Genomic DNA, 7,867 nt, shown 5'->3' with positions numbered 1-7,867 from the left:
GAATTTGGAGAAGCAGATGGGTCGAACGCGCAACGCTTGACTGTATGGAATATTTCTGGTACAGTGACGTGGATGGCAACTGCTTGGTAAGAGGTAGTTGTGCTTGTACAAGTCTGTTTTGAGTGAGCCATTTTGAAGGGTCACAGTGGTGTCCAGAAAATGAACGTCATGTCTAGAAAAATCTGAAGTAAATTTGATTGTGTTTGTGATGAAACGAGCTAATGTCATCAATGAATAGTTTTAGTTTTGCCTCACCATAGGTTCATATCATGAAGATATCGTCAATGAAACGTAACCACGTGTGTGATTTTCATTTTTTTTTTCGAGATAGAAATTCTTTCTCGAGATTCCCATAAAGATGTTGGCAAAAGAAGGGGTCAGTTTGGTACCCATTGCTGTGTCATGAATATGGGAGGTAGTGTTTGTGCCAAATACCAGATTATTGCTAGTCAAGATAAAAGTTGCATCAACTCAGCCAATTCTTTCTTATTGTTTTTTTGTTTTTACCACGTTTCAGTAGTGAAGGCTATTATTAGGCGGGCCGAAATGCCATCTTCGTTAGGAATAATTGTGTATAACGAAGAAACATCCAAGGTTACTAACAGAGTGGAAGGGGGAAGTTTTGGGATCAATTTGTTGGTTAATTTCGTGAATGTATTTGCGACATATACTTATTTGCACAGCCATTAATTCAAGCGAAGCTTTATTAAGGATGCCTTTCCCAATTGGCAATGCTGTCGCTATCAGCATATATATATATTTAATTCTTATAATCGTCCTATTTACCATTATTACAGTTGATGAGCTATAATGGCTAGGCTTTAAAAATGGAAATTATGTGGCAAACCTCAAGTTATTTTACACAGCAAATACAAAACAACATTAGAACATTCACAAACAAATCCTTTACCCATTCAATAGTTACAATATCTTACAAATATACATATCTCAGGCTGTCTATGGTAACCAGTATCAAAGCTGACCAAACTTAACAAATTGACTGTACAATAACATTGACTATAACAGCGACTACATGTTCTTATCTTCCTGTGTTCTGTATAAGCTCGGAAGCTCATGGCAGCCTCTTTTTCTCTTTCTTTTTACATTTTAATCGCATTTCGTTATACTGAACCAAAGAACAGCCTGACATCGTAAATTTTAAGTGTTTAACCAAGGCCTGCATGCGCTTGCACGTGAAGGAGGATGGGGGAGCTTTCGAAACAAGGAAGTGGTCCCCGTATAAGGTAATTTATAACTCGTTCTGATGATTCGTGATGGCTAAGAAATGTGTTTTAACGAAGGTTCAAGTTGCTGACACGATTATAGTTAAATATATATTAATAATATGTACACACACAAACACACACACACAAATATATATATCTATATAAAACCATCAATCTAGGATATGGAAAGACACACTTTAAGAGAAAGATGTGAATGCGTATCTCTGCACCTGCGAGGGCAACCATTAACGAGCAATTAAATAGTCGGTTGCTAGGCATTTCAAAGTCAAGATCTCTGAGTGGCTTGCCTGTGACACTTTTAAAGGTTCGACAGTCAACTCAACAAGTTATGGCAGACGACACTTTCATAACCATGTGTTAATTTACAAGGCGCGATAGTTCGTGTGATAGATAGCTAGGCATGATATTAGTAAACAACGGCTTTCTTTGTTGCTCATGCCGGTCTAGGTTACAAGTGACCAATGAACAGCATCGTCACCAAGTCATTTCTTGTCAAGTCAAGTCACAAGTCAACTGATCTTATCGCAATACAAAGTCGAAGACGAGTCATTTTTTTTTGCTCAGGTCAGTCCAAGTCAGGGGTCATTTTTTTTCTTTGTCGTCGCTGTTTTGTGCAACTGGCGTCTCTTTGCGGGAAATTGGAAGGTAAGCTTGAACGTGAGAATATATGCAAATTGTTTCGATAGCTCATACCATATTTTTCCCAAGAGCCCATTTGAAAAATATCACCGGGTATTGGCATTTCACTTGTTGCTAACCGAAAGTCGTAGGCCTAAAGTTTTCTGTTCTCCCCCCACTTGAAGGTTTGATTAATCAACTTGTATTGACCCTGATCATTATTATATAATTTGAAAAGTCGGTCATCGTTCATATTACAAAAGTAGGTCATTTTAAAAATCTTCTCGACGGTGACTTCAAAACAATATCAGTCACCCCGCCCGATGGTCAAAGAAATTGCCCTACGACAGTGTTTGCGGAATAAAAAGTCAACACGGACTTTATAGTTGAACGGCGTTCCTTCATCGCTCACTTCAACCTTGCGCAACAACACATCAATCAATCTAAAATCACTTTTATGTTTCTGCAGCTTAGGGAAATTCCAAAATGAAGTCCCATCAAACAAACGAAACAAATCATCAATTTTTTTTAATGATTTTAAGTTAAGCATCAGAGCAGCGGAATAGCCTGTACTTTATGTAAAAAACTCCATCATGAAATGTATGTTTTATTTAATCATGCAATCATATCGTCGCATAAAACTATAAGTGGTCAAAACGATTATCGAGTGTGTATCCAGTAACATGATGCCATTGGTCCCAGCTCCTATACACGGGCCGGGAAGTTTGTGATTATATATGTGGTTATAACGAGCGTGTATCCAATAACATGATGCCATTGGCCCCAGCTCCGGTACACGGGCCGGGAAGTTTGTGATTACATATGTAGTCATAACGAGCGTGTATCCAGTAACATGATGCCATTGGCCCCAGCTCCTATACACGGGCCGGGAAGTTTGTGATTACATATGTAGTCATAACGAGCGTGTATCCAGTAACATGATGCCATTGGCCCCAGCTCCGGTACACGAGCCGGGAAGTTTGTGATTACATATGTAGTCATAACGAGCGTGTATCCAGTAACATGATGCCATTGGCCCCAGCTCCTATACACGGGCCGGGAAGTTTGTGATTACATATGTAGTCATAACGAGCGTGTATCCAGTAACATGATGCCATTGGCCCAGCTCCTATACACGGGCCGGGAAGTTTGTGATTACATATGTAGTCATAACGAGCGTGTATCCAGTAACATGATGCCATTGGCCCCAGCTCCGGTACACGGGCCGGGAAGTTTGTGATTATATATGTAGTCATAACGAGCGTGTATCCAGTAACATGATACCATTGGCCCCAGCTCCTATACACGGGCCGGGAAGTTTGTGATAATATATGTGTCATAACGAGGGTATATCCAGTAACATGATGCCATTGGCCCCAGCTCCTATACACGGGCCGGGAAGGTTGTGATAATATATGTGGTCATAACGAGCGTGTATCCAGTAACATGATGCCATTGGTCCCAGCTCCTATACACGGGCCGGGAAGTTTGTGATTATATATGTGGTCATAACGAGCGTGTATCCAGTAACATGATGCCATTGGCCCCAGCTCCTATACACGGGCCGGGAAGTTTGTGATTATATATGTGTCATAACGAGGGTATATCCAGTAACATGATGCCATTGGCCCCAGCTCCTATACACGGGCCGGGAAGTTTGTGATTATATATGTGGTCATAACGAGGGTATATCCAGTAACATGATGCCATTGGCCCCAGCTCCTATACACGGGCCGGGAAGTTTGTGATTATATATGTGGTCATAACGAGCGTGTATCCAATAACATGATGCCATTGGCCCCAGCTCCGATACACGGGCCGGGAAGTTTGTGATTACATATGTGGTCATAACGAGCGTGTATCCAGTAACATGATGCCATTGGCCCCAGCTCCTATACACGGGCCGGGAAGTTTGTGATTACATATGTAGTCATAACGAGCGTGTATCCAGTAACATGATGCCATTGGCCCCAGCTCCGGTACACGGGCCGGGAAGTTTGTGATTATATATGTAGTCATAACGAGGGTGTATCCAGTAACATGATGCCATTGGCCCCAGCTCCTATACACGGGCCGGGAAGTTTGTGATAATATATGTGTCATAACGAGGGTATATCTAGTAACATGATGCCATTAGCCCCAGCTCCTATACACGGGCCGGGAAGTTTGTGATTACATATGTAGTCATAACGAGCGTGTATCCAGTAACATGATGCCATTGGCCCCAGCTCCGGTACACGGGCCGGGAAGTTTGTGATTACATATGTAGTCATAACGAGCGTGTATCCAGTAACATGATGCCATTGGCCCCAGCTCCTATACACGGACCGAGATTTGTGAAATATATGAGGTCATAACGAAAGGTTTATCCAGTAACATGATGCATTTTGCCAAAGCTACTTCATGTACACCGGGGTTTGTAGCTATATTTGTGATCATAACGAGTGTGTATCCAGTAACATGATGCTATTGGCCCTAGCTCCTGTGCAGCCGATGTTTGTGACTATAGTAAGTATTTTGATGCAATAGAAAAATCCCCGAAACATAAGGATTAACGAGAACTTATTATCCCAAGGTAAGAGTTCAAATCCCATTCTAGCCAATGATTTCTCTCCCTCTATGAATTAAAAAAAGGTCAATGAGATCCTAACATGTGCTTCTTTTCACACTGAATAAAAGCTCACAAAATTGTTGGTTCGTTCGTTCGTTCGTTCGTTCGTTCGTTCGTTGGTTCGTTCGTTCGTTCGTTGGTTCGTTCTTTCGTTCGTTCGTTTGGCAATTTGCCTTTAATAAAGACCTTCCTAAGATCGAAAGATACACTCTGACCAATTCAAGAAACCATTGTTTTATATTGACACCACATAAACGAAACACGTTCTTTCTTTCCGATTTTTGTCATCTATTATCTTCTTTTTTCTCTCGAAATAAATATATGACAAAACTATGGAAAACTTATGATATGGTTTTCACATGATTAATTCATTACTTGATTGATATTCTTGTATAACTTTAACGAGAACCATTCACCTCCAATAGCCTATATGCTATACATAATATAGTCTATCATATAGATATACATATAGTCTATACATATAGTCTATACATATAGGCTATACATATAGTCAATCGCAGTGACGACATGCTTGGTTGTTGGCAGTGTTCGGGTAAACTTCAGGCTTAACGATGGAGGAGGAAGGGGTTGGGTCGGGTCAGAATAGACTAAAGCCCTTGGGCCTGCAGGGTCAATAAGGAAGCCTAGGAGAATGCCGAGGGGCCCGGGAAAATATTGGATAAAGAAAAGTGTATTATCATTTTCATATTTATAATTTAAGAGGAATACGAACGGAGTATAAAGAGGAGCTATCCCGGGTGAAATAGCCTTGTTGTCCTCCGGGCCCGACTTAGCTCCTAACACCTCTGGCAACCTGACATTTTGCTTTGTGTAATGCCTTTAATGTCATATTACTAAAGGTTTATCACCATTGAGTGAATTTGATGCATATTTATGCATATTTATGACATAGCCTATTTATGATTTATGCATTAAAAAATTAAAAGTCATAAATGACCTTTTATGTCACATAAAATAAAGTAATAATAATGTCATATCATTTAAAATATGTAGCAGATCTGATCGTCTGGCCAGTCTCCAAAATTTTATTATCTGTGGATTATACCCGCATCTAAGATTCACGTTTTCGGCTTTCCTTTCTTCCCCTATCCCCTTCAAAACAATATTCCTAGATTTTACTAGATCTTACCCCTGCACTATCCAGTATTGTTTTATCGGAGCCGATTGGGGGTGGATCGGATGGTGACAGGGGAGGGGGAATGCATCATGATAGGGAGGGGGTTTAGGGAAATATGCCACAATGCACCCTTGGTGCAGCCACGGAGACGGAGGTTGCATATATTAATGGGTACATGTATTAGGGAAAGGTAATCGAGTGTCCTAACCATCTAAAAACCTCACAGCCTCTCATGTCATCTAATTCTTAATTCTCATTTCACATTACGACGCCATAGGCTGTAAAAACACATTTTACTTGAGGACCTCCGGAAATAGATAATAACTATACTACAAAAGAAATTAACCTATTTATGCTTCTTTCACTATGTTAACGAGTCAATGATTCTAGGATAGTTCGCGTGCGAATATGTCCTTCCGCCTGTCACTTTCCTTTTTGAAATATATAATTAACATATTAGAACAACGTCGTTAATTAACTGTGAAGACAGTTTTCTTTTGTAATAGAGTGTAAAAGCTTTCTGTTCTATTTACAAACTAGTAAGATAAGCACTGATTTTCATACGTCGTTTCCGTTCTTTGTAAAAATTGATGTCTCTTTTTGGCAAATTTTGTCCATTTTGATTGTTTGGTTTGTAATTTTGAGGAGTATGCTAGTGTCAAAGGTCATGTAAGAATATACATATAAGTTGTTTACTATCTCGGGCTGGGTAATGATAACGCACACGAAAACATCGATTTAAATGAAATCAAGTTTGACCACTCCTCTGAAGGAAACATACCCCCCCCCCCACCCCCTTTCTCCCATTCTCCCCTCCTAATTATTCACACATAATGAGGAAATAATTTAGTACTCATGATCCAGTTTGAGTAGGACTTTTAAGGTTTAAATATTTTCTTTGTTACGATACACTGAAATTGGTTCCGTGTGTATGACTGTCACAGTGTATAACTGTCACACGCAATGTGTTACAATTTACCCATTTTTCATGGTAAAGATGAATAACACCCTGCATGAGCGCATACGCGTTTTGAGCTAATGTCCACGCCCGGGTTGTCAATTAATAAAAGTGCGGGCGTTTTAGGCAGCACGGTCAGTAGAATAATTCACCCGGACTAGATGGAAACACCGATAAATGTTGAAGCACATTCGGATGAAATCGTCTATAACGCATTACATTACCATGCACTGGAATGTAGAAAGGAGGTAGTGTGACCCTGTGATAATTGAAACCGTCTGTCATGTAGGGGGTCTGGGGTCCCCCTCCCCTCCCCCATAAAAATAGACCATAAATGGTCCATTCTGAGGTGTATTTATACGCAAATTAGTCTACTCGCAATGTCTTGCTAATAACTACTTTTATTTTGTGGGTGGGTTGAAAAAGGAGTGTGTGTCAAGGGCGTAGGAACCGGGGGGCTGGGGGGGGGGCCAGCCCCCCCCAGTGAAAAATGTGGAGGGGCGGAAGTATCATTCCGCCCCCCCCCCCGCTTCGCAAGTCAGAAAACCCTTTTTTCATTTCCAAATGAGAAAAAAATCTCATTTGGAGCACCAAATTGCATCTTAGGCCAGGTGAAAATACAAAATTAAGTTTACAAAATGGAGTGGGTATTGAAGTGTGCTATATTGCACTAAATTGCATCTGAGGCCACCTGGAAATGCAAAATTTTCCAAAGGGGGAGGGGGATACCCCTCCCCTTAGACCTTGTCGTTTTATTCATGTTTTAGTCAAAATTGAAAACTTTTAAAATCTCTCTAATAATACAACTTTGAGATACAGCGATGTTTAAAATACATCCCTAATAAAATTCTTGTCATATTTTAGGTCCCTTCTTGAAAGAAAAAAGCAGTTATTAGTATAAACGAATATTCTTTCTGTTTTTCTTCCCATTTGAAGGACATTATAAAATGTTCAACATACATCCCTGATATAATTCTAGTCAGATTTTAGGTCCCTTCTTAAAAACAAACAATTATTATAGTATAAACAAATATATTCTTTTTGTTTTTCGTTCCATTTGAAGGACATTAGACTCTTCGGTGGTCGTTGAGAAGTCAGAGATGGATTCCTAAATTTGAAATCTTTAACAGATTTACGATACTACAATGTTCAATTTACATCGCTGAAAAATGTTGTCCTATTTTATGTCCCTTCTTTAAAAAAAAAAACAGTTATTAGTATAAAAATATACTATTTCTGTTTGAAGACATTAGACTCTACGGTAGTCGTTGGGAAGTCAGAGAAAAATTTATGAC

General features: G+C 39.8%; 1 long non-coding RNA gene across 1 annotated transcript in view; it reads left to right on the top strand.

Annotated features, from left to right (window-relative positions):
* Positions 1 to 1,535: 1,535 nt before the first annotated feature.
* LOC139965538 (uncharacterized) overlaps positions 1,536 to 7,867 on the top strand; it is a 10,685-nt gene continuing 4,353 nt past the window's right edge. Inside the window, exon 1 of the long non-coding RNA XR_011792280.1 lies at positions 1,536 to 1,892. This is a non-coding gene — a long non-coding RNA (uncharacterized lncRNA). The remainder of the gene's footprint in view (positions 1,893 to 7,867) is intronic.

This window comes from Apostichopus japonicus, chromosome 3 (genome assembly GCF_037975245.1).
Source record: "Apostichopus japonicus isolate 1M-3 chromosome 3, ASM3797524v1, whole genome shotgun sequence".
Taxonomy (NCBI): Eukaryota; Metazoa; Echinodermata; class Holothuroidea; order Aspidochirotida; family Stichopodidae; genus Apostichopus; species Apostichopus japonicus.
Note: the sequence above shows the minus strand (reverse complement) of the source record. Positions and strands in the feature narration are given on the sequence as shown.